This window comes from Corapipo altera, unplaced genomic scaffold (assembly GCF_003945725.1).
Source record: "Corapipo altera isolate COAL_440 unplaced genomic scaffold, ASM394572v1 23b, whole genome shotgun sequence".
Classification (NCBI taxonomy): domain Eukaryota; kingdom Metazoa; phylum Chordata; class Aves; order Passeriformes; family Pipridae; genus Corapipo; species Corapipo altera.
Window position 1 is genome coordinate 9,062,498 of NW_020884885.1, and position 15,758 is coordinate 9,078,255.

Genomic DNA, 15,758 nt, shown 5'->3' on the forward strand with positions numbered 1-15,758 from the left:
ACGCGCGCGCGCGCGGCGTCGCGCGCAGGAAGCGGGCGGGGGGAGCGGTGGCGCGTGGGGCCCCGCCGCGAGGGGCTCCGCACAGGAAGTTGATGCAACAGGGCCGCGGGGGGGGCGGGGGGCGCGCGCAGGAAGCGGCGGCGGGAGGAGCGCGAGAGCGGCGGCCTCATCCCCCTGGATGATCATCCCCCTGGATGAGCCGCGGATGCGCCACGGCCCGGCCGTCCGGGCCAAGAGCCGCCCTCCTCCCCTCCCCTCCCCGCACCGCCGGCCCTGCCATGTTATTCGCAGGAATAGCGCACCCGCTCGCCGCGCGGCCGGGCAGGGAAGGAGGGTGTTCCCTCCCCCGCCTCGCCGTTCGCGCAGCGGGGTTGGCTTATTTATTTATTAACTTACTACTCCAGTGCCGGGCGATGCTGCCATTTGCTTTCGTGCGAGCGGCGCCGCATCAGTTTCCCTGGGTTTTTTTTTTTTTGTTTTTTTGGTTTTTTTTATCTCTCGTTCCTTTTCTAATTCCCCTCCCCAAAGAAAAAAAAAAAAAACACACACCAAAACAAGAGAACCAAAACCAAAAACCATGGCCAGTCAGAAACTTTCATAAGCAGGTTCAAAGCAAGGAAGTTGCACGCCATGGATTAAAAGGTTTCTGCGGTGCCCGTTGGCGTGAAAATCAAATAAACGGGACCTGGGGGCTCCTCGCCCCCAGGGGCGGTGCCGGGCCCGCCTGTGCCGGCGGCTCGGGGACCACCGTCCCCCCCGCTGCCAGCTTGGGCACGGTGAGCTGCGGGGGGCTGCCCGAACGCGAGCAGCTGACCTGTGCGGGGTCGGTCCTTATCTGCAATACACTGGCTTAAGTTACAGGCATGCTCCTGTGCGTCTCCGCCTTCTGAAAGTCTCCGAAGTCTCAGAAATACTTAAAAAACCCGGCCTTTATCTCGGAGCCACCATTGCTAAAGCAGTGGGACATATTCTGGACGCCGCGGACTTTGCGTGAGCTCTCACAAAAAGACCGGGTTTGATGCAATGCGAACTCCATTTTTTTTAAATAGCCTCTCTCATCACTTTATTTCTTCAGAATGCTCACAAGTTGTGAATAAAAGTAAGTGTTTGCATTATCTCTGCAGATGCTTCAGGAAGTCACGATGAACTCATTATTTTATTGTGAAACTAAATCCATAAAGCAGTCATGATGAGTAACTCGGGGACTTGTAATTGGGCAGTAACACACAGTTTTATCATCTGGAGGATTCTAGTGGGCTCAATGTGAGTGAGCGTTTACAGCAAGGTTTCCTCTCAACTGTAAAAAAATATTAGGCCATTGTTTATTTAGTTACTGTTATTTTCCCCGTTCTTTTCCATCAGGTGGTTGCCAATTCTCTGTGATTTAATTGTGAACTTTACAACATTTAGTGCCCTTCTTAAAGCTGTAGCTCCTGGACTCATACAATTATGCAAGAAATTCAGGTTGGTTTGTTTGTTTTTAAATGAAGTTTCTAGCCTGTGGGCTTGTGGATGTGACCTTAGAGACACAAACCTTAAAGGAACAAAAAGGAAAAGGTACAAAGCAAATAGAGTAATCCAAAAATGCCTCTTTTTTTAATGTCACTTTGTTTGGCTTTTTGAGACAATCTCTCCTACACCGTCTTTTTTTTTCTTTCTCTTTTTTTTTTTTTTCAAGCCGGGTATGATACTGAACAGCAGGGCTGATGAAGAACTAAAAAAAGAAAAACACAGAATATATCAGAGTGCTTGTGAAACAGTTACCAATAGGTACACAGTTCATGGAATAACAGGTAAGGAAGGGCACGTGGACAGGACTACCAAAAATCTAGCAGCCACTGCAGTAGATTTTTCATGTGTCCAACACTGTCAAGAAATGTATGGTTAGTATAATTAAGATATTACACAGTTTCTAATGAATATATATTTGCTTTTTATACTTCTTTCTACTTTACTTATACAGCTTTTGAACAGCTCAAGTAATCCTGGGACAAGGTGTATTACTGTCAGATCTGCTTGTAGTTTACTGTGATTTCTCCTGGGGCTGGAGCACCATCCAGCCACCTCCCTCCTCACCCCTCCAGTCTTGAGTCCATAACCAATTTTTAAACACTCTGAAAATCCCAGCCCCAAAACTCTGATTTTCCCCCCTCCATGTAAACTTTTACTACCAGCCCTTCAAGCTGTAGAGGCTGAGTGTTACAGTGAAGGCAGCCTGGATTTTGATTTTACCTTCAGTTAGAGTTTGAAGCAAGAAGGGGAGTCGGCTTACTCTGAAAACTATAAGACCAGAGTTGCTTTTTTCCTTCAGATTTTTTTGATAGACGCACCAGAGAAATAAATAACTGAGTAAAGCCAATGTATTTCACTGGTTTTTTCTCTTTCTGGTTAACAAGCAAGTTAAATGAAGCCAGAATGAGTGATTTAAGTGTTTTTAGAGATTTGGCATGTTTATTCTGCTGAGAAGTCAATACACACAGCCTAAAGTTTGTTTTGGAGATGAACTTTGGACAAAGTTCAAAGGAAAAATAATCATTAGCTGTTACTGTAGATGCACACAGAAATTTTTCATGGTTTGTCTTAGAAGTCAAACCCTAATGGGTACTCATACACTGCCCACAGTAATCTTTGGGTCACAGCCAGGTAGAGTGGCTCAGATCATTTGCACAGAATCATAGAATGCTTTGGGTTGAAAGGGACCTTAAAGGTTGTCTAGTTCCAACACCCCTACCAAGGGCAGGTACACATTCTGCAAGACCAGGTTGCTCAGAACACCATTCAACCTGGCCTTGAACACTTCCAGGGATGGAGCATCCACAGCCTCTTTGGGCAACCTGTTTCAGTGCCTCACCACCCTCACAGTGAAGAATCTCTTGGTAACATTTAATTGAAATCTACTGTCTTTCAGATTAAAGCCATTCCCCCTTGTCCTATCACTAGATGCCTTGTCAGAAGTCCCTCTCCAGCTTTCTTGTAGATCCCTTTTAGGTACTGGAGAACTGCTATAAGGTCTCCTCAGAGGTTGAACAGCCCCAATTCTCTCAGCCCATATTCACATGGGAAATGCTCAAGCCCTCTGATCATCTTCGTGGCCCTCCTCTGGTCTTGCTCCAGCAGGTCCGTGTCATTCTTATACTGGGTGGGGACCACAGAATTGGACAAAGCACCCCAGTTTCTCATAAGGTCTCCGGAGAGCAGAGTAGAGAGGGAGAATCACCTCACTCAACCTGCTGGCCACAGTGTTTTGATGCAGCTCAGGATGTGACCCTGCACATTGCTGGGTCATGTTGGACTTCTCGTCAACCAAACTGAACTCAGCAGTTTAAACCACCTGATTATCACAGACATGCTGAAAGTTTTTCCTTTAAAAGCAGTGCACATACACTACTCCTTTGTTCAGACTTGCAATGCTGAAGAGAAATGGTTCCTGCCTTTGTGCTACTTAACTTCACTTCCACGTCAGCAAAAAGGGCCACTACAGGTGTATGTGAAGCATTCACCTTCTTGTAGCATTAGAAGTGGTTTCATGTACGAAATGGAAAGGAATGATACCATCAAATGCACAGCCAAATGCTTGAATAAACTGGCTGGATTTGTTCGTTGGCTTCGTACAGAGATATCTAGCATGATTTCCTTGCAGTGAAAAGAAATCTTGCTAGAAACCTAGCAAAAAAATTCCCTTCTTTGCTTGTTGAGTCTTTGTGCACAAAGTTGACCAATGCACTTCTGCCTCCAAATGTGATACTGCTCATCAAAAGTCATAGTTTGGTTTGTCCAGATTTTGCACTTTCTGCTTGATCACATCATCCTGGATGCTCGTCCAGTCCTCTTTGCCAAGTTTGTTTCCTAAGAGCACTTAGAAGTACAAGGCTAATCCAAAGTAATTTCAAAGTTAGTGTAAAACTCAGAAAAATCGACAGGATTTGATGAGAACTTGTAAGGAGCTGCTAAATGGTATTTCTCATTGAATGTTATTTCACCAGTTTTGAAGAATTTCAGAGAAAGAAGCAGAGTACATGTAAAGTATTAATGCAGGGGCACCTCAAGAGTAATAGTCATTGCTAACAATTATTGTACTAAGTGTTCAAAATAACAAGTTACATCATAACGTGCTAGCTTTGCTGTAGCCATCCCATCTTGCAGTGCTGTTTGTTGAGAATACTTGGGACAAAGTCTGAGAAGACATTAGTTAACATGCAGAAACAGTCTTGTAGCAGCTCTTGTTAAAAGGAATTAGCAGCAAATGCTCTGGCTCCTAACATACAGGTCACAGATTAGGTTGACAGTAGAGTAGCCACATAGCATTTTCTCTTCCCCTGGTTTTCAGCAACAAAACTACCTTAAAAACTAAGCTAAGAGTTAGTTACTTGCCTATTGCTGTTTTTCACTGTGCTTTTGGCAGGAATACTAGATGGCTGCAAGTAAGAGAGGAGATAGCCTGTGCAGCCGTGCTTAAAAGAAAAAGCCATAAGACCATTTCAGGCAAGACGTACCCCAGCCTAAGAAAACAGTCGGCAATCTCTATTTTTCTCATCAGTGTTTGAACACAGGGTTATCTCTCCAGCAGGATCCAGGCAAGGAGCTCCTTCTACAAGCAAATATCTTCCCCTTCTCAGGGTCAGGGAAGGATAGGGCATCACTCACTTCCAGATGATAAGGAAAATTAAGCAGACTGTTTAGACCACCAGTTGGGGCTAGAGCCTGAAAACATGGCTCACATGAGGCATTGACCATTAAGGATATCAGCCTAAGTGGAAATTGCATTGCTTAACACAACCACCTCTGACTTCAACCATGGATTATTGCCTTACACGGGAGCTATTGCTTACAGCAGCCAATAAAGCAGACCCCTGCTTACCCCGTTTCATCCCAAAACGACTTGCTTACTCATCACCTGTCAGTCGGTCCAGGCAGCAGCAGTGCAGCCACAAATCTCACTTTTCTGATGTTCTGCCTGGGAGGCAGATAGGATGAGCTAAAAACGGTCGTAAGGAGTGCATTGGCTGGGACCTATATTCCAGGAAAAGTAATTCAACATTCAGGCTGCCCTGTTCCTTTTGCAAAATTCATGTTCTCCAGGCTACCCCCGGCAGCTGAGCCAGGGAAGGCCTGTCAGCACAGCATAGTGTTATGTCTGTAGTGGGATTTCACTGGGGATGCAAGCTCTTCTGAGGTTGGCCTTGAAAGGATAACTCCATCCTGCCATCTCTTCCCCTGATCATTACTGTTTTGGTTACCTGAGATATCCATTATTTCATACAGAAAGTAGAGAACTGTAGCTCAGAGCCTGGCCTGCTGCACCCAGAGAGTGGAGGGCACCTGTGAGGACCCACCACTTGCCAACAGCTCCCAAAGCTCTTCTTCCTTGGTTTCCCTCTTAGGCTTTCAGTCTTGTTAAGGTTTCAGTATGTAAAGTCAGAAAGGTTGTAATCTCTTTATCTAATCTGACCTTTAGGAAAATGCTGGATATTTCAACCACTACTTCTGTATCAGATCTGAAATTACAGGAGGCCAGAAGGTATTTTACCCTTCATAAGCCATTGCTTTCTGCTTCTGGAAGGTGCATCTGCTTTCAGAGAGGCTGGTGGTCTGGCTGCTTCCATATTGAAGGAAGATCTGAGCAGCAATCCTGTGTCTGGGAGTCAAGAGGAATGGGTTTCCTTGCCTTTTTTATCTTTTCTCTTTAAGTAGAAGTGAGCAGTCATAAAGGGGACATTGCTCATGGCTCTCAGGTGGCTGGCCAGGCTGACTAAGCATGCTTATGGATCCTGTACACTGTTTAGAATCACAATGAACTAGAGATTGTGTGCCAAGATGCAAATGGTCCAGGCAACAGTTTCTCATTTTTAAGCCAGCAGTATGAAGTATCCTAGGAGCAATTGCAGTTCCGTTATCAGGTAAACTCTTTTTGACTCGTTGTCCTTTTTGTTAAACAACAGAATGCCCCCTAATTCAGGCTGATTTGTTGTAATGTTGGTCACCCTGCTAAATTTTTCAGCCGGAGATTATTGGACTACTAGTGATTAGTCTCCATCAAAATACCCTTTTCCAGATCCTTCAGAAGAATTCTCCTATCTTTGAAGAACTTGGAGAGGAAAAATGTAATAGAACTGGAAAGCTATGAATGGAAATGAAACCACTGAGTATGTTTTCAAGGACCCGCTGAAAGGAATTTGCAACTTTTGTAATGGAGCATATCAGTGTGTCACTAGCCTGATAAGCAAATAGAAAGGCAGAGTGGTAAACCAAAGGCATGAGCCACAGACCATGACAGCAACTACCAGGTTGTAATGCAGACATATAGATATCACAACAGGTAGGCCTCCCACATGCATAGAAATCAGACATTCTGACAAACAGCATAAAAAAAAAAAGTGCATTTCTGTAAAAAATTAAACACCAGTAGAAGGGGTGTCATGTCTGTTTAGTCTTTTCAGATGTTAGTGGTCATTTTGGCACCTTAAGGAGGGACATGATAAACAGAGAAGAGAGGCAAGGAGCCTAAAGAAAACTACAGGATGATGATAATTGCAAGATGTTAAGTACTTCAAATATAAATACTGATTGTGGTTTTCAAAAATATTTCTGTAAATTTGTCCCCTAAACCCTTCTATATCGCTAGATACATTAAAAAGCCTGTAGTTTGAGTGGATGGAGCATCTAAGAAGCAATTCAGTTCTCTAAGTATTTAACTAGACATATATTTGAGCTGCCAGTTTGGGACTACCAGCTGAGCATCATTTTGTCCTATAGAGTAATGTAGCAAGAAGAGTATCAATGTTTGAACACAGTAAAGAAGTAGTAAGTTTTGGGAAGTATTAAACTACTGGAATCCTGTGTATTTATTACATGTTGTCTTGACTTTACTGTGCTGAAAAGTAGCTCAGCATAGGCACAAGGACAAGGGAGGGAAGAAGAGCTGTGAAATAAGTGTTATGGAGGGATGAGGAAGGGGAAACCTAGGAGCAGAGCTCTGCCTGGCTTTGCATGCAAGAATAAGAGTTAAAAATGACTCAGTGGACAGAAAGGTCAATGCTAGTGCAAATGTGCAGAGTGAGTTTTCACGGCCCAGCAATAAGTAGCGTTAGTCATCTCTGGGATTAAATGTATTGTGGGTAAAGATCCCCCTGAGATGACTGATGCTGAACTAGCATGGGCTCGCTCACACACCACCACGCCACACAGTCTTGCATCTTCTCAAGAGCTGTGGCCCCCTGCGCTTCACAGCCTCTGGAGTCACCAGTCCTTCCTGATGGCGTGACACCTTCTTCTCCAAGCTTCCCTGATGGGTCTGGCTATTTCTGGGTTTCTGCTTTGGCTGTGTTATCTTATCTTGCTGCTTTCTGGGATAATCCAGAGTTTAATGTGGCTGAGTTTTGAACTGAGTGAGAAGGGGAAAAATAAAGATCAAAAAAAGAGTCAATAAACCTGATGGACAGGGAAGACGTCTGCACAGCGAGACATTGCCCTTTTTATTTAGTCATGTCTTACAATACAGCTACCACATCATAAATTCAGAGACACATGTTTGGAGAGAGAGGTCCTCACGGATATTTTATTTATAATTGATTTTAATATCTTCCACTCAATTCTTCTGTTGTTTGAGTGATAGGCAAGTTGCAAAATATATCACTCAAGAGTTAGGGAATTAGGCAATTAAACCTGTTTGTGTGTTCTTTGTGTTCAAAATTGATTAATAACGGTAAAATACACCAACATCATGCTTTTCAGCTAAAAGACAGTTAGATAATGTCAATATATTCACAAATCTCATTGGCATTGCTTCCCTATACGAACAGTACATGTAAGTATAAATGTATTTTTCTCTCATAAGGAGGGACAGAACGAAAACACTGTTGCTTTCAAAACTCCTATTAGACATTCAGATGGAAATAATAGAATCAGAGAATATCCTGAGTTGGAACTGGCCCATAAAGATCACTGAGTCCAACTCCTGATCCTGCACAGAACAGCCCCAAGAGTCACACCATGTGCCTGAATGTGTTGTCCAAACACTTCTTGAACTCTGACAGGCCTGGTGCTGTGACCACTTCCCTGGGAAGCCTGTTCCAGTGCCCAACCACCCTCTTGGTGAAAAACCTTTGCTTAATATTCAACCTAGACCTCCCCTGAAACAACTTCAGGCCATTCCCTTGGGTCTTGTCACTGGTCACCAGAGAGAAATCAGTGTCTGTCCCTCCATTACCCCTGTGAGGAAGCTGCAGACTGCAATGAGGTCTCCCCTCAGTCTTCTCCAGGATGAACAAGGCAAGGGATCTCAGCTGCTCCTCATGTGGCTTCCTCTCAAGGCCCTTCACCATCTTTGTTGCTCTTATTTGGATGCTTTCTAACAGTTTAATATCTTTCTTATATTGTAGTGCCCCAAATTATTCACAATATTCAAGGTGAGGCTGCACCAGTGCAGAGCAGAGCAAGACAATCACCTCCCTTGACTGGCTGCTGATGCTTTGCCTGATGCCCCCCAGGACATGGTTGGCCCTCCTGGCTGCCAGGGCATTGCTGACTCGTATTCAACTTACCATCAACTGGGACCCCAAGGTCCCTTTCCATGGCACCACTCTTCGGAGTCTGTACATACATCCAGGGTTGCCCTGTCCCAGGCACAAAATCCAGCACTTGCCCTTGTTAAACTTCATATGGTTGGTGATTGCCCAGTCCTCTGATTTTTGACGTCTCTCTGCAGGGTCTCCCTGCCTCTGAGGAAGTCAACTCCTCCTCCCTATTTAGTGTCATTGGCAAACTAGCTCAGTATTCCTTCCAGTCCCGCATCCAAGTTGTTTCTGAAGATGTTGAAGAGCACAGGGCCTAAGATGGAGCCCTGTGGAACCCCACTAGTGACAGGTCACCAGTCTGATGTTACCCCATTCACTATCACCCTCTGTGCTCAACCTGTGAGCCACTTGCTCACCCATTGTTTATCCAGGTGTGGGCTGGACACTTTGTCCAGAAGGATCCTGTGAGAGACAGTATCGAAAGCTTTACTGAAATTCAGAAAGATTACATCAACTGTCTTCCCTTGATCAACTAGGTGGGTTAATGTATTATAAAAGGAAGCTAAGTCTGACAAGCAGGACTTTCCCGTCATGAACCCATGCTGACTGTGACCAATGACTGCATTGTCCTTCAGATATTCTTCAGTAATTTCCAGAATAATCATGACATATGATTGTACCATGATTGTCATGTCATGACATGACATAATTTGACTAGATTCTTTCTCAGCAGACTTGGAAACACCATATTGAATTTGAATAAAAGTCTAGGATAGTTTGAAAACATTGCAAAGTTCTAGGTCATCTTACTCTCCATGGGGCTTCTGAAAGCATCTACTCGTGCTTGCCATCAGCCAGGTAGTTAAATAAGGAGCTGGAAGTTATCCGAAGTCTATAAATGTCAATGAAAATTTGTATTCTGCCTATTTATGAAGTCATTATGTGCCCACCCCCTCAGAGCAAGCCAAAGGATGTTGTTTCAAAAAAGACAGAATTAGTAAGGCAACAGAAGGAATAGGGAATAACTTTCACCTTGAGAAAAAAAACCAACACAGGAACTAAGACTTTTCAGATAAAATAAGATAAAACTGAGAGGGAACATAAGAGGCCTGCTAGAGGGAGAGCAGCATGGAGAAGGAAAATAGGGAGCGATCATTCACCATTCCTCAAGTTGTAAGAGTAAGTGGCACTGAGTGAAACAATTAGACAATTTTTTAAACAAACGAAAAGCAATACTTTTTTGTTCAATGCATAATCACATTTGGAACTCATTGGTGCAAGATTTCATGGATCCTGAAAGTATAAATGTGTTCAGAAAAGCATGAAACAAATCTACTGAAGGATGCAACATCTGACTCAGCAAGCACTTTTACCACTGATTGCCAGAGGCTCATAAGGGGGAAGATCCTTCTGGATACATCCCATTTCTTACGGTCCTCCTTAAATACTCAAGTTGGGACATTATGAGAGAAAGCCTTCTATAGAGGATGCACCTTTGGTCTCTTTCAGTATTGTCACTTTTATGAGTTCAGGAATAAAGGAAGCAGTAATATTTTGGTGGAGGAGAACAAAATCAGTGGAAGAGGCTTCTCTATTCATGTATGCCAATATTATACAGACTTTGCTCTTCACTTGAATAAAGTAAAACTTCTTGTACTGTGGGTTGGGATTTTTTTCTTCTGAGAATGAAAACAGGCCTTACATTGTCATTCATATCACATTTTTGGGAATGAGAGGCAGTTTATCTTTTAATAAAAACATACTGTTCAAACAGGAATCACATAAGGGGGCTGTTTGAAAGCTGTGGAGGAAATGGACTGCATGTCCCTACTGAAGCAAAACGGGATCCTTGATCAGCACCGCTTGAAGTACTGTTTGCGTGCAGCCCATGCCAGGCAGGAGCCAGCCTGGAGACTGCCTGGTGTGCCAGGGCCTCGTGTGGCTCTGCTGGGCCCCTGTGGTGGGTTTGCAGCTGTACCAGCTAGCCTCTTCCCTGGAGACATGGAAACCAGGGCCAACCCACACTGCAGCTTCCACTAGGGGCCACTGCTACATAGAGGAAGAGGAGGAAAAAGAGGAGGAGGAAGAGGAAGAGGAGAGGGAAGAGTTCAGAAAGCATCACAGTCTTGAGGTTTTATTTTCAGGCACGAGGACATCTGTCTGTAAATAGGTTGGTGAATGTATATGAAGTATCACTGATCCTGTTGAGGCGCACAAGAGAAAAGGGATGGCCACTGGGAGCTGGGCTGGTTTGCTTCCACCTTGGATGTTACTGGCAGGCACTGAAAAGTCACTCCTCTTTCCAAACCCTTCTCCATGAACCATGTAAACTTAGATAAGCAGCAGATCTCTCATTCCTGAGGGGACATCCAAAGGTGGAGAGGTGAAATGGCCTATGTGACAGCATTTCAGAGAGGAAGCAACGCATGTTATAACAACTAGGTTCTATTTACAAATATCTATATGAAATTTGAAGCCTCCAGTTTGAAAAAGAAAGAAAGGCTTATGTGCCTAAAAGCTTGTTTGTGTTTTCCAGCAATATTAGTCGATTTCATAGTATCTGTATTACCTTCAAAACCTGCCCTTCTTTATCCCTAGACCATGGCAACAACTGCACTACTAAATATAATACCAAGACTTGGCAAAAGGTATTTTTAACTCTCTAGTTTCAAATGAACCATGTCTTCCCCCATGTGCATGGAATGCTCACTGCTTTCTAGGGCTTCAGTTATGAGCAAAACTGAACTTACAGGGCCAGAGAGTAATTATATGAATGGATACTTCTGTGGAATTCACTCAAAAGTTTAAAATTCTTTTGGGAATGCCTCCTGGCAGAGGTGAGAAGACTGGATATTAATCTTGATGGCTAAAATGAGAGACCTCAAATTCTACATGCCCTCATGGAGAAGAAATGCCTCCTCTATAGATTTAGAGAGATATTCAAGAAAAATGTCAAAATACTTAAGACCATTTCCAGCCCACACCACCCTTCAGCAATTCTACTTTCAACCAGAACTGAAAGAAATTAATTATTCCCTAGAAACAAATGTTTTTCTGCTATTTGTGAAGTGCTAAGGGATAGGAAGTTAGACCCCTTCTACTGTAGAGTCCTTAGAGGGGATCAAATAGCTTGTGTTTATTTATCTTGACTAGCATACCGGCTGTCAGTGGATTATCTCCTTCTGTCATCAAGATGGCTCCTTTTCACCATCAGGCAGCTGCAGAAGCAGCAGAGATTTTTTTTTCTGATTTTTGGCTTGTCAGTTCATTGTGTCTCTCCCTTTAGTTTGGTGGAGTGAACTGCTTGATGGGGAATCTGCCTCTGAGGCCAGTCTGTCCTGCTCCTCTGCTGTGCCTCTGAAATATTTAGAGGTTCCTTCTTTGTTTCAGTGGTGAGGCTAAAATGTTGTGATTAGATAGATAAACAATAGTGTCATTTTGCATCCTCTGCCTCAAAATACAGCTGCCCCATAGATGTGCTTTGAAATGATACAGACATAGAAGCTTGTGGTGGGAAGGGGGGATTCTCCACTGCAAGGTGGGATTGTCCTAGATGAACAATGCTTGCCACAGTATCAACATCTGATTCAGATAAGAATCACAGATTTTTTGGCACTGTACTCATTGTTTGGCACAGTCAAGGAAAAGACTGACTATTTCTGCCCCTGGAAACACAATATACAGCACCAGCATTAACAAACTCAAGCCCTTAGCTCAGTCTGAAACTGCACGCAGTGAGTGAAGACACCTGTCTTTCTTCTACTGCCACCCCAAACCCTGAGATTAACATCTGCAGGGTGGTTATGCCTGTGCCCAGCACAGAGCATGCAGCTTTAGGATTATTCAGATATGGGCCTTATCTTCACCTGGAAGAAGAAACTGAATACAGTACTAAGGAGTCCTCCACAACTGCTGACTGCTTCTTTCCACATTGCCACAGCTTAGTGCATGCAGGAAGCTCCTTTCTATTGACTTTAGCTGGGAGCATCTCTGGTTGAATCACTTCAAAGGAGAATCACTCCAAGTGGTGTGGGGTGAGGAAGATCCCTGTGACACTTTCATCTGTGGGGATCTGGGATAACTCAACAGTGTGTGGGATGGGGCAGAGTGGTACCTGGGGGATACACCTGCATCTGGAGTGGTCCAGAGTAATTTAGAGGACTAAGATTCCTTAGCATTTTAAGATGGGGACTGGTCACCTCAGTTACAAAGGGACTGACATGCTTGGTTTGGGAGTAACAGCTGAGGTTACTCATTTGCAGGGATATGGACAATGCCTCAAGAAATACACCTCAGACTGCCACAGTTCAGAAGTGCCCCTTATGTGGGCACTGTGTGCCCCTGAGATGTGGGACATCTCAGTTTAGCATTGACAGGATGTTTCAGATTCACTGCAGAGCATTGATTCTGTGAGGGGCACATAGAAGGAGGGCACTCAACATTTGGGGAGGTCTCCAGATCTGAGTCCATTTGCCTCAATATGCTAGTATTGAGGTTAAGGATACAACCATCTGGATGGGGAATTAGTTTAAGGAAGATCAGGTTTTGGAGTACAGGACTGGGTGATATAGAAGGGACCAGAGAACCCCAGTTTGTGGAAGAGAGGTTGCCCAGGGGCATCTCCATGGTGCTGCCAGGATACTTGGGTATGGTGAGTGTCAGAAGGGCAGATCTTGGAGGTCTCTGGGTATCTGGATCTGGAAGTGTATTCCCACAACTTAGCTGGAAGACACATGTGGTACTGAGCACCATCTCCACTGTGTCTCTGTCTTCTTCATTTGGGAAGATCCATTATGCCTTCATCCCCTGCGAAACCCCTGGTCCAAACTACTTCTGGCAACCTTTATGCAGTTGATGGGAGGAGCGTAGGAAAACATCCAACTCCAAAGTTATATGGGCTTCACGTATCTACACCCAGGCCTAGTGGTGGTGCTTAGCTGATGGGTGGGAAACACAGCACTCTTGGGTATGGCAAGCACCTCCATGGTCAAAGCCAAGAGGGTGGTTGGTCCCCGTGCTGCAGAGCAGGGTGGAGGCTTGCAAGCTACAGTGAGGCTAAGAAAATGTCCTGGTGAGGCACTGGCATTCCTGCCAGGCTTCTTCTTCCAAAAGCTTCATACTACGTTCTGATTTGGGTCCCTCACTAGAAGAAAGACACTGAGGTGCTGGAATGAGTCCAGAGAAGGACAACAAATCTGGGGAAGGGTCTGGAGGACCTATGTCCTGTGAGGAGCGGCTGAGGGAGCTGGGGTTGTTTAGCCTGGGGAAAAGGAGGCTCAAGAGAGATCTTATTGCTCTCTGCAACTACCTGAAAGGAGGGTATAGTGAGGTGGAGATTGGCCCCTTCTCCCAGTAACAAGTGACAGGATGACAGATAACAGCCTTAAGTTGCACCAGGGGAGGTCTAAATTAGATATTAGGAAAAAAATTTCATGGAAAGGGTTGTAAATCATTGGAACAGACTGCCCAGGGAAGTGGTGAAGTCACCATCCCTGGAAGTGTTCAAAGAGCTTGTAGATATGACACTTCAGGGCATGATTTAATGGTGAACATAGTTGTGGTGCTAGGTTGATGGTTGAACTTCACAATCTTAAAGGTCTTTTCCAACCTTAGCAATTCTATGATTCTGTGATGATTCTATGATCTTCCAGCCTTATCATTTGTTGCAGTTCAAAAGCATGGCAGAGCACCCCAGGATGGGGGAAGGCCTGACAGCCATAACAGGATAAAAAGAAAAAAATGAACCTTCACTTTTCCTAATTCAGATAGAACAGAAGATCAAAATATACTAGGGATGTTTGAATATGAAACGGAGGGGACTGGAAACATGAGATCAATCATTGAATGTGAATAGAGAATGGACATGTGATGACCATATACATGGCAGAGGGGGTAGTCCTTTCTACCAGTATTCAAGGGGGAACTGTAATGTTTTAGATACTTCCCTTTGATGAGAAGGAATAAAATACTGAAGGCACCTGGGGAAGTTGCATGAGATCATCAGGGAGAGTGCCAGTCTTGGTGACATGTGCAAGGCATGTGTGTTGGCAGATGAAGGTAGGAGATAGCTTCCAGAGGTGAGCACCTGGAGAGAGAGAGAGAGAGAGAAAGGTGGAGAGGAGGCGTGGGCAACAAAAGGACTCCAAAAAGGTATAGGGTGGATGAGGAAAATACAATCCCAAACCGAGTAAGTTGTTTGAGTATAGCAGGCAGAAAGTGAAATAGGGCTGAAAAACATTACAGGGAAGGATAAAAGAAAAACAAACAACCAGGGAGAAAGTGAGAACAAAGAGAGAAAACCAGACTGTGAAATCTGTCTGAAAAGATGAGTTCCTCACTCCCTATCCCTTATTGCAGTGAATATGTGGAAGATTTGACTTGCTGCCTGAGGCAGATTATGTTAAGTAATGGGGAGGGTAATGGGGTTTACACATGGAGAGATCTTTTTGCCTCCCTACTACTGTTTAAGTAACAAGTGTGTGGCTTTACATCATGTCCTTTGTGTAGGGACAGGTTCTACAGTATGTCAAGGAAGTAACGGCAGTAAGGGCTGGGATCAGGAAAGGTGACAGTGTGCTTGAAAATGTTTCAATGCTTCAGAAAGTGTGTATTTGTATTGCTGTTTTACTATTTTTATTAACATTCAGTTTAGAGCTGTTTTAGTAAGGAATTCTGAAATAGTCTGAGGCTCTTCTCCTTTCCTCTCATATTTCTGTCTTTTTCCAAGAGAGACTGTGTAATCTTCACCTTTTTCCATGCTCTGATTTAAGATTACTTGGGTAAATAAAGTTGTCTTTTGTTTTCTAGGTACTTTCATTTTCTTTCTCATGGACACGCCTATTCTAAGATTTTAATTTCTTTTTTCTTTCATTCCTTCTTTTTCCCCTCTCTTTCCCTTCAGCCCTAAGTGCAAGAATACTTCTACCTTTAATTACTGCTCTCCATGAAATCTGCCTTCTCTCCTGGCTCCTAATGCATATTCTTTCTCACATCCTTTTAATTCCCCTTGCTCTTGTGTATGCACTTCCCTAGCTTGCCATCTTTTTCTCCCCATCCTTTCCTGACATTTTTCTTTCCTCTCTTTGTTGCTGCCTGTATCCCAGTGAGTGTCCCTTCCTGCCTTCCTCTCCCTCTGTCCTCTTCCTTACTCAGTTGCAACTTTCCTGGCCCCTAGATTTCTCTTCCTGCTAGTGCCCCTCTCCAGGCAAACATCTCTGCCTCTCCCTCTACTTGTAGAAAGACCAG

General features: G+C 44.2%; 1 long non-coding RNA gene across 3 annotated transcripts in view; it reads left to right on the forward strand.

The window, feature by feature from the left end:
* The window catches only part of LOC113946544, an 8,056-nt gene extending 693 nt beyond the window's left edge, over window positions 1–7,363 (forward strand). The window contains exons 2-5 of one of the 3 annotated variants that reach the window (XR_003527465.1): window positions 1,125–1,263; window positions 1,363–1,464; window positions 1,679–1,793; window positions 6,053–7,363. This is a non-coding gene — a long non-coding RNA (uncharacterized LOC113946544). Of the gene's footprint in view, window positions 1–1,124; window positions 1,264–1,362; window positions 1,558–1,678; window positions 1,794–1,963; window positions 2,360–6,052 lie in introns of those variants that run through there. The other 2 variants (XR_003527464.1, XR_003527463.1) reach the window with 2 other exon arrangements.
* The last annotated feature ends 8,395 nt before the right edge of the window (window positions 7,364–15,758 follow it).